The sequence below is a fragment of the Thermobia domestica genome, chromosome 17 (assembly GCF_964235325.1).
Source record: "Thermobia domestica chromosome 17, izTheDome1.hap1.1, whole genome shotgun sequence".
Lineage (NCBI taxonomy): Eukaryota > Metazoa > Arthropoda > Insecta > Zygentoma > Lepismatidae > Thermobia > Thermobia domestica.
This window is the reverse complement of record NC_137470.1, coordinates 144,625,802-144,646,542: the sequence shown is the minus strand read 5'-3', so window position 1 is coordinate 144,646,542 and position 20,741 is coordinate 144,625,802.

The following is a 20,741-nucleotide window of genomic DNA, read 5'->3' as shown; positions in this document are numbered from 1 at the left end:
GTCAAAAATAAATTTATCTATTAATTTATTCGGTACACCAAATCCACCAGTTACCTCGAAATTCTGAACAGGGTTCTGAATATTTGAAGCATAACCTACGTTTGACTTAAAAGGCAGATTGACTTTAGTTTCAGCCTGGCCATAATTAGAATCACAACCTACTTTCGACAAATTTTGATTTAATGTTGTTTGAACCTTGCTACTATTAGTTGCTAAACTTTGTCCACCATTTTGAAACCTTCCTATAGTTGGGATTTTAAAATCAACTTCTTTAACTACTGTTTCATGATCCTTGAGAGCACTAGAAAGGGACAAGTTAGTACCTATACCGGACGATCTAAAAGGAATTTTTAAATTACAGGCATCTCCTTGATCATACTTCACAAAAGGAATACCTTTCATTGGAGACATTAAAGTTTCGGATTTCACCCTCCGTAATTCATGATTACTAGTTAAATTCCTATTTGTATTGAGTTGACTTGATCCTTTATGCCTATAAGCACTCATTAAACTAACTCTATTAGGATCAGAGTAAGGCACATGACTTGACACCCCGAGACCGCCACTACATCTCGAAACAGCATTACCTACATCTGAATTATTTCTAACAGTTAAGCAACTTTGCTGTAACTCATTCGAATCAGAATCAGAATCAAAACTAGGAATACTATTATATAAATAAGCCGTCTCATTTAATCTAGCTGAGCTAAAAGGCATTCCAGAAGAACTAGACGCACTATCTGAAGTAATTAAAGGTTCGACTTCCCCCGTCCTATCAACAGTGTAGAAGGTTTCAGGTTCTAAACTCATATTGCTGCGCGAAAAAGACGAATACTCAGCCATTTTTAAAAAAAAACTTTTTTTTTAAAGGAAATCAGGGAAGGGATTACAATGCAAAAATTTATAAATATGCAACCAGAATACAATTGTACTAATCTACTTCTAACTACTCTCTCACACATACAATCACACACAAGTTCATAATTACCAAATTTTACTATAAATAATGTCTAACAATCAAGATTACCAAACAAATTATAATCAATTTTATTATTTTATTATTAAAACAAAATATAATATTGCTGCTGCTCCACACCAGACTCCAACATGTAGACGTCACGCATGAGAGACCATTTAACCAGCCTTACCCGATTTCGTTTTTTTTTTTTTTTTACGGAAACCCAGTTACTAAATCTAAGGGCAGGAATAAAGTTACAGACCAAAATTTCTCGTACTTCAATGGAATATAAACAAAGTTCTGTCCCAACACTCCATTAACCTACATACATATATTTGTTTTATTTTCTGTATTCTCTGAACAAGGCAATAGCATAAACTGCATAGACGGTTAATCTAAACAACATTCAAAGCCGCAAAATTTAATAGAACCTTAGAACTTAATGCCAGTCGCAATTACCAAACGATACAATCAATTTAATAATTATTCCAACTACTAAAAACTAACAGTACTCCGACCTATTCAATAATTCTTAATTCCTGATCAATTTCCTATAAATGTATTTCAACTGAGTACTATACACTTGAAAACCATAGTTCTAATCAAAACTAACATTTACTTTAATTTACTCAAAATTGCAAATTAGATATCTACTGCTATGACACCCTGTATATTATTCATTTCAAATTCTGTTGGCGGTTCATAAGGGAAAGTAACACCTATTAATTGTCGCATATATGAGGAATTCACCGGTTCTGTTAAATATAATGCGCAAACGCGGTTTGTAAAATAACTGAACTTATTTTTCCTCGCAACTAAAGAGCATAAAGGTTTTATTGCCAACTGTCTTATATGCAAGGCATATTTCAAGACCTAATCGCAAAAAGTGCAATTCATCCTGGAAGAGAAAAACACAAGAAAATATCCAATAGCTTCCACACATCACATTCACTTATGTGCACTGCACAATTTAACCTTGTCTAATAAAAAGAGTAATTTCTTGAAATAATCAAAAAAAAAACATTTTAAACTTCAAACAATTTATTATAATTTAACAAAGTTATTATTTTTTTCAGGAGGAGAGAAGACTTCTAGTAAGGTTAATTATCTTTCAGAAACAAAAATTTAATGTAGTAATATATCAAATTGCAAATGGTAAAGTTCCACTGTTATCGTGCTTGAAATTCCAAAAATATCAACTTTAACAATCTTTAGTTCGGAATTCATTCACTCAGTTTTTAATTTTTAAGATACTTTTATCGCTTAAGTTATAATCACTTTCATTCAACATTCAGTGCAGTGTACATCCAACTAATATCTACAAAAATATTATAAAATTCAATACTTACCAAAACTCAGAAGTTACGTACTTACTTCCGTGTTATAGAAGAAATGGATTGCCAAATTTGACTCAACTCACATACAACTCTTTCACACAATTATTTATGTATATCTTTTAAATCAGAAGTTTCAAAGCAATTAATTTTAAGGAACTATTGTGCACGACTCATTTTAATTAAGTCAAATGAACCGGATTTAATTTGCATATGGATTTAAGTAAATTTATGTTTCACAACCAGTTTATAATTTCTAACCCAAACAACAAAACCTAAGTTTAATTTCCCCTTTATCTGAAGAAATTACTTCTTGTATTTTCTAACCGTTTTTAACTACAGTCAATTACTCCCTTCTTTACCACCCTTACCGTTTTTTCAAGTTTTTAGTACTATATTTAATCTGGTTTTAATCAAAAAACGTATTAGTTTTAAGGAATAATAATTCCCTTTTTAAAAATCTTAACCACTTTGAAAAATTTTTACGCACAAAATTGCAAAAAGAGAATGAAAACAACTAAGTTTAACAAGAAAATACCCGTTCTTCAACGTGAGTCGAATAACATTACCTACGTCTTTATCTTTCTATTATTCATAGCAGTTTTACCTAATATTTTATAATGACAAATTTTAAGCACCTGATTTTTTACTCTCGAATATTTAAATTGCATTAATTTCACTAAGCAAGTTTCATTCTAGGACAAAAATCATCCTTTTAAATCGGTCTTGTCAAATTAATCCCTTTGTTTGACCTAATTGAAGAAGCCATTTAAAGAATTTTTGTTAAAAAGAAGTAATTTCAACGTATTTAGTTTCAAGCTAATTTTAGATTTTTAGTTACGTGTTATAATTTTATGCACTCCATTTTTCTTCTTTCCATTTTAACTTAGCACTCACAGACACAGCATGACGGAAGCCAAAAACACACTTCGTGTAACGAAAAACACGTAACAGAAGACCATCTGCTCTTATTCGATGTTACTTTCCCTTATGAACAAACAACAGGTACGGCACTCGAAAGCCGCGGGGAAGAGAAGGCGTGGTCAAGCACACCAAGCAGTGAGACTACTACTGCTGCCATCTCTTATTGAATAAGCAAAACATTACCACTTGCAATAAGATTCACAAACTTTTTTTTTTTTTTTAAACTTCCACTTTTTAATGTGACTACACGTCACAAAGTAGATCAATAATTCGTATGCGTTTTTCCGGAAAATTTAATTATTACGCGGGAAAATAAAAAAGATTCTGGAATTAAGGCAACAGGGACCAGTTGTCGACAGGGACGAGATGGGTATCTTTCGATTCGAATTAACAAGTAGATCAATAATTCGTATGCGTTTTCCCCGAAAATTCAATTATTACCCGGGAAAATAAAAAAGATTCGGGAATTTAGACAATAGGGACAGTTGTCGACAGGGACGAGATGGGTATGATTCGATTCGTGTTAACAAGTAGATCAATAATTCGTATGCGTTTTCCCCGAAAATTCAATTATTACCCGGGAAAATAAAAAGGTTCGGGAATTTAGACAATAAAGATCAGTTGTCGACAGGGACGAGATGGATATCATTCCATACGTATTAACAAGTAGATCAATAATTCGTATGCCTTTTTCCCGAAAATTCAATTATTACCCGGGAAAATAAAAAAGATTCGGGAATTTAGACTATACGGATCAGTTGTCGACAGGGACGAGATGGATATCATTCCATTCGTATTAACAAGTAGATCAATAATTCGTAAGCCTTTTTACCGAAAATTCAATCATTACCCGGGAAAATAAAAAAGATTCGGGAATTAAGACAATAAGGACCAGTTGTCGACAGGGAGGAGATGGGTATCATTCGATTCGTATTAACAAGTAGATCAATAATTCGTATGCGTTTTTCCGGAAAATTTAATTATTACGCGGGAAAATAAAAAAGATTCTGGAATTAAGGCCACAGGGACCAGTTGTCGACAGGGACGAGATGGGTATCTTTCGATTCGTATTAACAAGTAGATCAATAATTCGTATGCGTTTTCCCCGAAAATTCAATTATTACCCGGGAAAATAAAAAAGATTCGGGAATTTAGACAATAGGGACAGTTGTCGACAGGGACGAGATGGGTATCATTCGATTCGTGTTAACAAGTAGATCAATAATTCGTATGCGTTTTCCCCGAAAATTCAATTATTACCCGGGAAAATAAAAAAGGTTCGGGAATTTAGACAATAAAGATCAGTTGTCGACAGGGACGAGATGGATATCATTCCATACGTATTAACAAGTAGATCAATAATTCGTATGCCTTTTTCCCGAAAATTCAATTATTACCCGGGAAAATAAAAAAGATTCGGGAATTTAGACAATAGGGACCAGCTGACGACAGGGACGAGATGGGTATCATTCGATTCGTATTAACAAGTAGATCAATAATTCGTATGCGTTTTTCCGGAAAATTCAATTATTACGCGGGAAAATAAGAAAGATTCGGGATTTTAGGCAACAGGGGCCAGTTGTCGACAGGGACGAGATGGGTATCATTCGATTCTTATTAACAAGTAGATCAATAATTCGTATGCGTTTTTCCGGAAAATTCAATTATTACCCGGGAAAATAAAAAAGATTCGGGAATTAAGACAATAAGGACCAGTTGTCGACAGGGAGGAGATGGGTATCATTCGATTCGTATTAACAAGTAGATCAATAATTCGTATGCGTTTTTCCGGAAAATTCAATTATTACCCGGGAAAATAAAAAAGATTCGGGAATTAAGACAATAAGGACCAGTTGTCGACAGGGAGGAGATGGGTATCATTCGATTCGTATTAACAAGTAGATGAATAATTCGTATGCGTTTTTCCGGAAAACTCAATTATTTCGCGGGAAAATTAATAAGATTCGGGAATTTAGGCAACAGGGACCAGTTGTCGACAGGGACGAGATGGATATCATTCGATTCGTATTAACATGTAGATCAATAATTCGTATGCGTTTTCCCCGAAAATTCAATTATTACCCGGGAAAATACAAAAGATTCGGGAATTTAGAAAATACGGATCAGTTGTCGACAGGGACGAGATGGATATCATTCCATTCGTATTAACAAGTAGATCAATAATTCGTATGCGTTTTTCCGGAAAATTCAATTATTACGCGGGAAAATAAAAAAGATTCGGGAATTAAGGCAACAGGGACCAGTTGTCGACAGGGACGAGATGGGTATCATTCGATTCGTATTAACAGGTAGATCAATAATTCGTATGCATTTTTCCGGAAAATTCAATTATTACCCGGGAAAATAAAAAAGATTCGGGAATTAAGACAATAAGGACCAGTTGTCGACAAGGAGGAGATGGGTATCATTCGATTCGTATTAACAAGTAGATCAATAATTCGTATGCGTTTTTCCGGATAATTCAGTTATTACGCGGGAAAATAAAAAAGATTCGGGAATTTAGGCAACAGGGACCAGTTGTCGACAGGGACGAGATGGGTATCATTCGATTCTTATTAACAAGTAGATCAATAATTCGTATGCGTTTTTCCGGAAAATTCAATTATTACCCGGGAAAATAAAAAAGATTCGGGAATTAAGACAATAAGGACCAGTTGTCGACAGGGAGGAGATGGGTATCATTCGATTCGTATTAACAAGTAGATCAATAATTCGTATGCGTTTTTCCGGAAAATTCAATTATTACCCGGGAAAATAAAAAAGATTCGGGAATTAAGACAATATGGACCAGTTGTCGACAGGGAGGAGATGGGTATCATTCGATTCGTATTAACAAGTAGATCAATAATTCGTATGCGTTTTTCCGGAAAATTCAATTATTACGCGGGAAAAAAAAAGAATCGGGAATTTAGGCAACAGGGACCAGTTGTCGACAGGGACGAGATGGGTATCATTCGATTCGTATTAACAAGTAGATCAATAATTCGTATGCGTTTTTCCGGAAAATTCAATTAGTACCCGGGAAAATAAAAAAGATTCGGGAATTAAGGCAACAGGGACCAGTTGTCGACAGGGACGAGATGAGTATCATTCGATTCGTATTAACAAGTAGATCAATAATTCGTATGCGTTTTTCCGGAAAATTCAATTAGTACCCGGGAAAAGAAAAAGATTCGGGAATTAAGACAAAAAGGACCAGTTGTCGACAGGGAGGAGATGGGTATCACTCGATTCGTATTAACAAGTAGATCAATAATTCGTATGCGTTTTTCCGGAAAATTTAATTATTACGCGGGAAAATAAAAAAGATTCTGGAATTAAGGCAACAGGGACCAGTTGTCGACAGGGACGAGATGGGTATCATTCGATTCGCATTAACAAGTAGATCAATAATTCGTATGCGTTTTCCCCGAAAATTCAACTATTACCCGGGAAAATAAAAAAGATTCGGGAATTTAGACAATAGGGACAGTTGTCGACAGGGACGAGATGGGTATCATTCGATTCGTGTTAACAAGTAGATCAATAATTCGTATGCGTTTTCCCCGAAAATTCAATTATTACCCGGGAAAATAAAAAAGGTTCGGGAATTTAGACAATAAAGATCAGTTGTCGACAGGGACGAGATGGATATCATTCCATACGTATTAACAAGTAGATCAATAATTCGTATGCCTTTTTCCCGAAAATTCAATTATTACCCGGGAAAATAAAAAAGATTCGGGAATTTAGACAATAGGGACCAGCTGACGACAGGGACGAGATGGGTATCATTCGATTCGTATTAACAAGTAGATCAATAATTCGTATGCGTTTTTCCGGAAAATTCAATTATTACGCGGGAAAATAAGAAAGATTCGGGAATATAGGCAACAGGGACCAGTTGTCGACAGGGACGAGATGGGTATCATTCGATTCTTATTAACAAGTAGATCAATAATTCGTATGCGTTTTTCCGGAAAATTCAATTATTACCCGGGAAAATAAAATAGATTCGGGAATTAAGACAATAAGGACCAGTTGTCGACAGGGAGGAGATGGGTATCATTCGATTCGTATTAACAAGTAGATCAATAATTCGTATGAGTTTTTCCGGAAAATTCAATTATTACCCGGGAAAATAAAAAAGATTCGGGAATTAAGACAATAAGGACCAGTTGTCGACAGGGACGAGATGGGTATCATTCGATTCGTATTAACAAGTAGATCAATAATTCGTATGCGTTTTTGCGGAAAATTCAATTATTACGCGGGAAAATAAAAAAGATTCGGGAATTAAGACAATAAGGACCAGTTGTCGACAAGGAGGAGATGGGTATCATTCGATTCGTATTAACAAGTAGATCAATAATTCGTATGCGTTTTTCCGGAAAATTCAATTATTACGCGGGAAAATAAAAAAGATTCGGGAATTTAGGCAACAGGGACCAGTTGTCGACAGGGACGAGATGGATATCATTCGATTCGTATTAACAAGTAGATCAATAATTCGTATGCGTTTTTCCAGAAAATTCAATTATTACCCGGGAAAAAAAAAAGATTCGGGAATTAAGACAATTAGGACCAGTTGTCGACAGGGAGGAGATGGGTATCATTCGATTCGTATTAACAAGTAGATCAATAATTCGTATGCGTTTTTCCGGAAAATTCAATTATTACGCGGGAAAATAAAAAGAATCGGGAATTTAGGCAACAGGGACCAGTTGTCGACAGGGACGAGATGGGTATTATTCGATTCGTATTAACAAGTAGATCAATAATTCGTATGCGTTTTTCCGGAAAATTCAATTAGTACCCGGGAAAAGAAAAAAGTTTCGGGAATTAAGACAATAAGGACCAGTTGTGGACAGGGAGGAGATGGGTATCATTCGATTCGTATTAACAAGTAGATGAATAATTCGTATGCGTTTTTCCGGAAAATTCAATTATTTCGCGGGAAAATAAATAAGATTAGGGAATTTAGGCAACAGGGACCCGTTGTCGACAGGGACGAGATGGGTATCATTCGATTCGTATTAACAAGTAGATCAATAATTCGTATGCGTTTTCCCCGAAAATTCAATTATTACCCGGGAAAATAAAAAAGATTCGGGAATTTAGAAAATACGGATCAGTTGTCGACAGGGACGAGATGGATATCATTCCATTCGTACTAAAAAGTAGATCAATAATACGTAAGCCTTTTTCCCGAAAATTCAATTATTACCCGGGAAAATAAAAAAGATTCTGGAATTAAGACAATAAGGACCAGTTGTCGACAGGGACGAGATGGGTATCACTCGATTCGTATTAACAAGTAGATCAATAATTCGTATGCGTTTTTCCGGAAAGTTCAATTATTACCCGGGAAAATAAAAAAGAATCGGGAATTAAGACAATAAGGACTTATTGTCGACAGGGAGGAGATGGGTATCATTCGATTCGTATTAACAAGTAGATCAATAATTCGTATGCGTTTTTCCGGAAAATTCAATTATTACGCGGGAAAATAAAAAAGATTCGGGAATTAAGGCAACAGGGACCAGTTGTCGACAGGGACGAGATGGGTATCATTCGATTCGTATTAACAGGTAGATCAATAATTCGTATGCATTTTTCCGGAAAATTCAATTATTACCCGGGAAAATAAAAAAGATTCGGGAATTAAAACAATAAGGACCAGTTGTCGACAAGGAGGAGATGGGTATCACTCGATTCGTATTAACAAGTAGATCAATAATTCGTATGCGTTTTTCCGGATAATTCAGTTATTACGCGGGAAAATAAAAAAGATTCGGGAATTTAGGCAACAGGGACCAGTTGTCGACAGGGACGAGATGGGTATCATTCGATTCGTATTAACAAGTAGATCAGTAATTCGTATGCGTTTTTCCGGAAAATTCAATTATTACCCGGGAAAATAAAAAAGATTCGGGAATTAAGACAATAAGGACCAGTTGTCGACAGGGAGGAGATGGGTATCATTCGATTCGTATTAACAAGTAGATCAATAATTCGTATGCGTTTTTCCGGAAAATTCAATTATTACCCGGGAAAATAAAAAAGATTCGGGAATTAAGACAATAAGGACCAGTTGTCGACAGGGAGGAGATGGGTATCATTCGATTCGTATTAACAAGTAGATCAATAATTCGTATGCGTTTTCCCCGAAAATGCAATTATTACCTGGGAAAATAAAAAAGATTCGGGAATTTAGAAAATACGGATCAGTTGTCGACAGGGACGAGATGGATATCATTCCATTCGTATTAACAAGTAGATCAATAATTCGTAACCCTTTTTCCCGAAAATTCAATTATTACCCGGGAAAATAAAAAAGATTCGAGAATTAAGACAATAAGGAACAGTTGTCAACAGGGAGGAGATGGGTATCATTCGATTCGTATTAACAAGTAGATCAATAATTCGTATGCGTTTTTCCGGAAAATTTAATTATTTCGCGGGAAAATAAAAAAGATTCTGGAATTAAGGCAACAGGGACCAGTTGTCGACAGGGACGAGATGGGTATCTTTCGATTCGCATTAACAAGTAGATCAATAATTCGTGTGCGTTTTCCCCGAAAATTCAATTATTACCCAGGAAAATAAAAAAGATTCGGGAATTTAGACAATAGGGACAGTTGTCGACAGGGACGAGATGGGTTTCATTCGATTCGTGTTAACAAGTAGATCAATAATTCGTATGCGTTTTCCCCGAAAATTCAATTATTACCCGGGAAAATAAAAAAGGTTCGGGAATTTAGACAATAAAGATCAGTTGTCGACAGGGACGAGATGGATATCATTCCACACGTATTAACAAGTAGATCAATAATTCGTATGCCTTTTTCCCGAAAATTCAATTATTACCCGGGAAAATAAAAAAGATTCGGGAATTTAGACTATACGGATCAGTTGTCGACAGGGACGAGATGGATATCATTCCATTCGTATTAACAAGTAGATCAATAATTCGTAAGCCTTTTTCCCAAAAATTCAATTATTACCCGGGAAAATAAATAAGATTCGGGAATTAAGACAATAAGGACCAGTTGTCGACAGGGAGGAGATGGGTATTATTCGATTCGTATTAACAAGTAGATCAATAATTCGTATGCGTTTTTCCGGAAAATTTAATTATTACGCGGGAAAATAAAAAAGATTCTGGAATTAAGGCAAAAGGGACCAGTTGTCGACAGGGACGAGATGGGTATCATTCGATTCGTGTTAACAAGTAGATCAATAATTCGTATGCGTTTTCCCCGAAAATTTAATTATTACCCGGTAAAATAAAAAAGGTTCGGGAATTTAGACAATGAAGATCAGTTGTCGACAGGGACGAGATGGATATCATTCAATACGTATTAACAAGTAGATCAATAATTCGTATGCCTTTTTTCCGAAAATTCAATTATTACCCGGGAAAATAGAAAAGATTCGGGAATTTAGGCAAGAGGGACCTGTTGTCGACAGGGACGAGATGGATATCATACGCTTCGTATTAACAAGCAGATCAATAATTCGTATGCGTTTTTCCGGAAAATTCAATTATTACGCGGGAAAATAAAAAAGATTCGGGAATTTAGACAATAGGGACCAGCTGTCGACAGGGAAGAGATGGGTATCATTCGATTCGTATTAACAAGTAGGTCAATAATTCGTATGCGTTTTTCCGGAAAACATCATATACTACGCGGGAAAATAAAAAAGATTCGGGAATTTAGGCAACAGGGACCAGTTGTCGACAGGGACGAGATGGGTATCATTCGATTCGTATTAACAAGTAGATCAATAATTCGTATGCGTTTTTCCGGAAAATTCAATTATTACCCGGGAAAATAAAAAAGATCCGGGAATTAAGACAATAAGCACCAGTTGTCGACAGGGAGGAGATGGGTATCATTCGATTCGTATTAACAAGTAGATCAATAATTCGTATGCGTTTTTCCGGAAAATTCAATTATTACGCATGAAAATAAAAAAGATTCGGGAATTTAGGCAACAGGAACCAGTTGTCGACAGGGGCGAGATGGGTATCATTCGATTCGTATTAAGAAGTAGATCAATAATTCGTATGCGTTTTTCCGGAAAATTCAATTATTACGCGGGAAAATAAAAAAAGATTCGGGAATTAAGACAATAAGGACCATTTGCGACAGGGAGGAGATGGGTATCATTCGATTCGTATTAACAAGTAGATCAATAATTCGTATGCGTTTTTCCGGAAAATTCAATTATTACCCGGGAAAATAAAAAAGATTCGGGAATTAAGGCAATAAGGACCAGTTGTCGACAGGGAGGAGATGGGTATCATTCGATTCGTATTAACAAGTAGATCAATAATTCGTACGCCTTTTCCGCTAAAATTCAATTATTACCCGGGAAAATAAAAAAGATTCGGGAATTTAGGCAACAGGGACCAGTTGTCGACAGGGACGAGATGCGTAACATTCAATTCGTATTAACAAGTAGACCGATAATTCGTATGCGTTTTTCTGGAAAATTCAATTATTACGCGGGAAAATAAAAAAGTTTCGGGAATGTAGGCAACAGGGACCAGTTGTCGACAGGGACGAGATGGATATCATTCCATTCGTATTAACAAGTAGATCAATAATTCGTATGCGTTTTCCCCGAAAATTCAATTATTACCCGGGAAAATAAAAATGATTCGGGAATTTAGACAATAGGGATCAGTTGTCGACAGGGACGAGATGGATATCATTCCATACGTATTAACAAGTAGATCAATAATTCGTATGCCTTTTTCCCGAAAATTCAATTATTACCCGGGAAAATAAAAAAGATTCGGGAATTTAGGCAACAGGGACCCGTTGTCGACAGGGACGAGATGGGTATTATTCGAATCGTATTAACAAGTAGATCAATAATTCGTATGCGTTTTTCCGGAAAATTCAATTATTACCCGGGAAAATAAAAAAGATTCGGGAATTAAGACAATAAGGACCAGTTGTCGACAGGGAGGAGATGGGTATCATTCGATTCGTATTAACAAGTAGATCAATAATTCGTATGCGTTTTTCCGGGAATTTCAACTATTACCCGGGAAAATAAAAAAGATTCGGGAATTAAGACAATAAGGACCAGTTGTCGACAGGGAGGAGATGGGTATCTTTCGATTCGTATTAACAAGTAGATCAATAATTCGTATGCGTTTTCCCCGAAAATTCAATTATTACCCGGGAAAATAAAAAAGATTCGGGAATTTAGACAATAGGGATCAGTTGTCGACAGGGACGAGATGGATATCATTCCATACGTATTAACAAGTAGATCAATAATTCGTATGCCTTTTTCCCGAAAATTCAATTATTACCCGGGAAAATAAAAAAGATTCGGGAATTTAGGCAACAGGGACTAGTTGTCGACAGGGACGAGATGGATATCATTCGATTCGTATTAACAAGCAGATCAATAATTCGTATGCCTATTTTGCGAAAATTCAATTATTACCCGGGAAAATAAAAAGATTCGGGAATTAAGACAATAAGGACCAGTTGTCTACAGGGAGGAGATGGGTATCATTCGATTCGTATTAACAAGTAGATCAATAATTCGTACGCCTTTTCCGCTAAAATTCAATTATTACCCGGGAAAATAAAAAAGATTCGGGAATTTAGGCAACAGGGACCAGTTGTCGACAGGGACGAGATGCGTAACATTCGATTCGTATTAACAAGTAGACCGATAATTCGTATGCGTTTTTCTGGAAAATTCAATTATTACGCGGGAAAATAAAAAAGTTTCGGGAATGTAGGCAACAGGGACCAGTTGTCGACAGGGACGAGATGGGTATCATTCGATTCGCATTAACAAGTAGATCAATAATTCGTATGCGTTTTTCCGGAAAATTCAATTATTACCCGGGAAAATAAAAAAGATTCGGGAATTTAGACAATAGGGATCAGCTGTCGACAAGGACGAGATGGGTATAATTCGATTCGTATTAACAAGTAGATCAATAATTCGTACGCCTATTTTGCGGAAATTCAATTATTACCCGGGAAAATAAAAAAGATTCGGGAATTTAGGCAACAGGGACCCGTTGTCGACAGGGACGAGATGGATATCATTCGATTCGTATTAAAGAGTAGATCAATAATTCGTATGCGTTTTTCAGGAAAATTCAATTATTACGCGGGAAAATAAAAAAGATTCGGGAATTTAGGCAACAGGGACCAGTTGTCGACAGGGACGAGATGGGTATCATTCGATTCGTATTAACAAGTAGATCAATAATTCGTTTTGCGTTTTTCCGGAAAATTCAATTATTACCCGGGAAAAAAAAGGTTCGGGAATTAAGACCAAAAGGACCAGTTGTGGACAGGGAGGAGATCGGTATCATTCGATTCGTATTAACAAGTAGATCAATAATTCGTATGCGTTTTTCCGGAAAATTCAATTATTACGCGGGAAAATAAAAAAGAATCGGGAATTTAGGCAACAGGGACCAGTTGTCGACAAAGACGAGATGGGTATCATTCGATTCGTATTAACAAGTAGATCAATAATTCGTATGCGTTTTTCCGGAAAATTCAATTATTACCCGGGATAATAAAAAAGGTTCGGGAATTAAGACAATAAGGACCAGTTGTCTACATTAAGGAGATGGGTATCATTCGATTCGTATTAACAAGTAGATCAATAATTCGTATGCGTTTTTACGGAAAATTCAATTATTACGCGGGAAAATAAAAAAGATTCGGGAATTTAGGCAACAGGGACCCGTTGTCGACAGGGACGAGATGGGTATTATTCGATTCGTATTAACAAGTAGATCAATAATTCGTATGTTTTTGTCCGGAAAATTCAATTATTACCCGGGAAAATAAAAAAGATTCGGGAATTAAGACAATAAGGACGAGTTGTCGACAGGGAGGAGATGGGTATCATTCGATTCGTATTAACAAGTAGATCAATAATTCGTATGCGTTTTTCCGGAAAATTCAATTATTACGCGGGAAAATAAAAAAGATTCGGGAATTTAGGCAACAGGGACCAGTTGTCGACAGTGACGACATGGGTATCATTCGATTCGCATTAACAAGTAGATCAATAATTCGTATGCGTTTTCCCCGAAAATTCAATTATTAACCGTGAAAATAAAAAAGATTCGGGAATATAGACAATAGGGACCAGTTGTCGACAGGGACGAGATGGGTATCATTCGATTCGCATTAACAAGTAGATCAACAATTCGTATGCGTTTTTCCGGGAATTTCAATTATTACCCGGGAAAATAAAAAAGATTCGGCAATTAAGACAATAAGGACCAGTTGTCGACAGGGAGGAGATGGGTATCATTCGATTCGTATTAACAAGTAGATCAATAATTCGTATGCGTTTTTCCGGAAAATGCAATTGTTACGCGGGAAAATAAAAAAGATTCGGGAATTAAGGCAACAGGCACCAGTTGTCGACAGGGACGAGATGGGTATCATTCGATTCGCATTAACAAGTAGATCAATAATTCGTATGCGTTTTCCCCGAAAATTCAATTATTACCTGGGAAAATAAAAAAGATTCGGGAATTTAGACAATAGGGACAGTTGTCGACAGGGACGAGATGGGTACCATTCGATTCGTATTAACAAGTAGATCAATAATTCGTATGCGTTTTCCCCGAAAATTCAATTATTACCCGGGATAATAAAAAAGATTCGGGAATTTAGACAATAGGGATCAATTGTCGACAGGGACGAGATGGATATCATTCCATACGTATTAACAAATAGATCAATAATTCGTATGCCTTTTTCCCGAAAATTCAATTATTACCCGGGAAAATAAAAAAGATTCGGGAATTTAGGCAACAGGGACTAGTTGTTGACAGGGACGAGATGGATATCATTCGATTCGTATTAACAAGTAGATCAATAATTCGTATGCGTTTTTCAGGAAAATTCAATTATTACGCGGGAAAATAAAAAAGATTCTGGAATTAAGGCAACAGGGACCAGTTGTCGACAGGGACGAGATGGGTATCGTTCGATTCGTATTAACAAGTAGATCAATAATTCGTATGCGTTTTTCCGGAAAATTCAATTATTACGCGGGAAAATAAAAAAGATTCGGGAATTAAGGCAACAGGGACCAGTTGTCGACAGGGACGAGATGGGTATTATTCGATTCGTATTAACAAGTAGATCTATAATTCGTATGCGTTTTTCCGGAAAATTCAATTATTACCCGGGAAAATAAAAAAGATTCGGGAATTAAGACAATAAGGACCAGTTGTCGACAGGGAGGAGATGAGTATCATTCGATTCGTATTAACAAGTAGATCAATAATTCGTATGCGTTTTTCCGGAAAATTCAATTATTACGCGGGAAAATAAAAAAGATTCGGGAATTTAGGCAACAGGGACCAGTTGTCGACAGGGACGAGATGGGTATCATTCGATTCGTATTAACAAGTAGATCAATAATTCGTATGCGTTTTCCCCAAAAATTCAATTATTACCCGAGAAAATAAAAAAGATTCGGAAATATAGACAATAGGGACCAGTTGTCGACAGGGACGAGATGGGTATCATTCGATTCGTATTAACAAGTAGATCAATAATTCGTATGCGTTTTTCTGGGAATTTCAATTATTACCCGGGAAAATAAAAAAGATTCGGGAATTAAGACAATAAGGACCAGTTGTCGACAGGGAGGAGATGGGTATCATTCGATTCGTATTAACAAGTAGATCAATAATTCGTATGCGTTTTTCCGGAAAATTCAATTGTTACGCGGGGAAATAAAAAAGATTCGGGAATTAAGGCAACAGGGACCAGTTGTCAACAGGGACGAGATGGGTATCATTCGATTCGCATTAACAAGTAGATCAACAATTCGTATGCGTTTTCCCCGAAAATTCAATTATTACCTGGGAAAATAAAAAAGATTCGGGAATTTAGACAATAGGTACAGTTGTCGACAGGGACAAGATGGGTATCATTCGATTCGTATTAACAAGTAGATCAATAATTCGTATGCGTTTTCCCCGAAAATTCAATTATTACCCGGGAAAATAAATAAGATTCGGGAATTTAGACAATAGGGATCAGTTGTCGACAGGGACGAGATGGATATCATTCCATACGTATTAACAAGTAGATCAATAATTCGTATGCCTTTTTCCCGAAAATTCAATTATTACCCGGGAAAATAAAAAAGATTCGGGAATTTACGCAACAGGGACTAGTTGTCGACAGGGACGAGATGGATATCATTCGATTCGTATTAACAAGCAGATCAATAATTCGTATGCGTTTTTCCGGAAAATACAATTATTACCCGGGAAAATAAAAAAGATTCGGGAATTTAGACAACTGGGATCAGCTGTCGACAAGGACGAGATGGGTATAATTCGATTCGTATTAACAAGTAGATCAATAATTCGTACGCCTATTTTGCGAAAATTCAATTATTACCCGGGAAAATAAAAAAGATTCGGGAATTTAGGCAACAGGGACCCGTTGTCGACAGGGACGAGATGGATATAATTCGATTCGTATTAAAGAGTAGATCAATAATTCGTATGCGTTTTTCAGGAAAATTCAATTATTACGCGGGAAAATAAAAAAGATTCGGGAATTTAGGCAACAGGGACCAGTGGTCGAAAGGGACGAGATGGGTATCATTCGATTCGTATTAACAAGTAGATCAATAATTCGTATGCGTTTTTCCGAAAAATTCAATTATTACCCGGGAAAAAAAAGGTTCGGGAATTAAGACCAAAAGGAACAGTTGTGGACAGGGAGGAGATCGGTATCATTCGATTCGTATTAACAAGTAGATCAATAATTCGTATGCGTTTTTCCGGAAAATTCAATTATTACGCGGGAAAATAAAAAAGAATCGGGAATTTAGACAACAGGGACCAGTTGTCGACAGGGACGAGATGGGTATCATTCGATTCGTATTAACAAGTAGATCAATAATTCGTATGCGTTTTTCCGGAAAATTCAATTATTACCCGGGATAATAAAAAAGATTCGGGAATTAAGACAATAAGGACCAGTTGTCTACATTAAGGAGATGGGTATCATTCGATTCGTATTAACAAGTACATCAATAATTCGTATGCGTTTTTACGGAAAATTCAATTATTACGCGGGAAAATAAAAAAGATTCGGGAATTTAGGCAACAGGGACCCGTTGTCGACAGGGACGAGATGGGTATTATTCGATTCGTATTAAAGAGTAGATCAATAATTCGTATGCGTTTTTCCGGAAAATTCAATTATTACCCGGGAAAATAAAAAAGATTCGGGAATTAAGACAATAAGGACCAGTTGTCGACAGGGAGGAGATGGGTATCATTCGGTTCGTATTAACAAGTAGATCAATAATTCGTATGCGTTTTTCCGGAAAATTCAATTATTACGCGGGAAAATAAAAAAGATTCGGTAATTTAGGCAACAGAGACCAGTTGTCGACAGGGACGAGATGGGTATCATTCGATTCGCATTAACAAGTAGATCAATAATTCGTATGCGTTTTCCCCGAAAATTCAATTATTACCCGGGAAAATAAAGAAGATTCGGGAATATAGACAATAGGGACCAGTTGTCGACAAGGACGAGATGGGTATCATTCGATTCGTATTAACAAGTGGATCAATAATTCGTATGCGTTTTTTCGGGAATTTCAATTATTACCCGGGAAAATAAAAAAGATTCTGGAATTAAGACAATAAGGACCAGTTGTCGACAGGGAGGAGATGGGTATCATTCGATTCGTATTAACAAGTAGATCAATAATTCGTATGCGTTTTTCCGGAAAATTCAATTGTTACGCGGGAAAATAAAAAAGATTCGGGAATTAAGGCAACAGGGACCAGTTGTCGACAGGGACGAGATGGGTATCATTCGATTCGCATTAACAAGTAGATCAATAATTCGTATGCGTTTTCCCCGAAAAATCAATTATTACCCGGGAAAATAAAAAAGATTCGGGAATTTAGACAATAGGGACAGTTGTCGACAGGGACGAGATGGGTATCATTCGATTCGTATTAACAAGTAGATCAATAATTCGTATGCGTTTTCCCCGAAAATTCAATTATTACCCGGGAAAATGAAAAAGATTCGGGAATTTAGACAATAGGGATCAGTTGTCGACAGGGACGAGATGGATATCATTCCATACGTATTAACAAGTAGATCAATAATTCGTATGCCTTTTTCCCGAAAATTCAATTATTACCCGGGAAAATAAAAAAGATTCGGGAATTTAGGCAACAGGGACTAGTTGTCGACAGGGACGAGATGGATATCATTCGATTCGTATTAACAAGCAGATCAATAATTCGTATGCGTTTTTCCGGAAAATTCAATTATTACCCGGGAAAATAAAAAAGATTCGGGAATTTGGGCAACAGGGACCCGTTGTCGACAGGGACGAGATGGATATCATTCGATTCCTATTAAAGAGTAGATCAATAATTCGTATGCGTTTTTCAGGAAAATTCAATTATTACGCGGGAAAATAAAAAAGATTCGGGAATTTAGGCAACAGTGACCAGTTGTCGACAGGGACGAGATGGGTATCATTCGATTCGTATTAACAAGTAGATCAATAATTCGTATGCGTTTTTCCGGAAAATTCAATTATTACCCGGGAAAAAAAAGGTTCGGGAATTAAGACCAAAAGGACCAGTTGTGGACAGGGAGGAGATCGGTATCATTCGATTCGTATTAACAAGTAGATCAATAATTCGTATGCGTTTTTCCGGAAAATTCAATTATTACGCGGGAAAATAAAAAAGATTCGGGAATTAAGACAATAAGGACCAGTTGTCGACAGGGAGGAGATGCGTATCATTCGATACGTATTAACAAGTAGATCAATAATTCGTACGCCTTTTCCGCGAAAATTCAATTATTACCCGGGAAAATAAAAACTATTCGGGAATTAAGACAATAAGGACCAGTTGTCGACAAAGAGGAGATGGGTATCATTCGATTCGTATTAACAAGTAGATCAATAATTCGTATGCGTTTTTCCGGAAAATTCAATTATTACGAGGGAAAATAAAAAAGATTCGGGAATTTAGGCAACAGGGACCAGTTGTCGACAGGAACGACATGGGTATCATTCGATTCGCATTAACAAGTAGATCAATAATTCGTATGCGTTTTCCCCGAAAATTCAATTATTACCCGGGAAAATAAAAAAGATTCGGGAATATAGACAATAGGGACCAGTTGTCGACAGGGACGAGATGGGTATCATTCGATTCGCATTAACAAGTAGATCAACAATTCGTATGCGTTTTTCCGGGAATTTCAATTATTACCCGGGAAAATAAAAAAGATTCGGCAATTAAGACAATAAGGAACAGTTGTCGACAGGGAGGAGATGGGTATCATTCGATTCGTATTAACAAGTAGATCAGTAATTCGTATGCGTTTTTCCGGAAAATTCAATTATTACCCGGGAAATAAAAAAGATTCGGGAATTAAGACAATAAGGACTTATTGTCGACAGGGAGGAGATGGGTATCATTCGATTCGTATTAACAAGCAGATCAATAATTCGTATGCGTTTTTCCGGAAAATTCAATTATTACCCGGGAAATAAAAAAGATTCGGGAATTTAGACAATAGTGACCAGTTGTCGACAGGGACGAGATGGGTATCACTCGATTCGTATTAACAAGTAGATCAATAATTCGTATGCGTTTTTCCGGAAAATTCAATTATTACCCGGAAAATAAAAAAGATTCGGGAATTAAGACAATAAGGACTTATTGTCGACAGGGAGGAGATGGGTATTATTCGATTCGTATTAACAAGTAGATCAATAATTCGTATGCGTTTTTCCGGAAAATTCAATTATTACCAGGGAAAATAAAAAAGATTCGGGAATTTAGACAATATGGATCAGCTGTCGCCAAGGACGAGATGGGTATAATTCGATTCGTATTAACAAGTAGATCAATAATTCGTACGCCTATTTTGCGAAAATTCAATTATTACCCGGGAAAATAAAAAAGATTCGGGAATTTAGGCAACAGGGACCCGTTGTCGACAGCGACGAGATGGATATCATTCGATTCGTATTAAAGAGTAGATCAATAATTCGTATGCGTTTTTCAGGAAAATTCAATTATTACGCGGGAAAATAAAAAAGATTCGGGAATTTAGGCAACAGGGACCAGTTGTCGACAGGGACGAGATGGGTATCATTCGATTCGTATTAACAAGTAGATCAATAATTCGTATGCGTTTTCCCGGAAAATTCAATTATTACCCGAAAAAAAAAGGTTCGGGAATTAAGACCAAAAGGACCAGTTGTGGACAGGGAGGAGATCGGTATCATTCGATTAGTATTAACAAGGAGATCAATAATTCGTATGCGTTTTTCCGGAAAATTCAATTATTACCCGGGAAAATAAAAAAGATTCGGGAATTTAGACAATAGTGACCAGTTGTCGACAGGGACGAGATGGGTATCACTCGATTCGTATTAACAAGTAGATCAATAATTCGTATGCGTTTTTCCGGAAA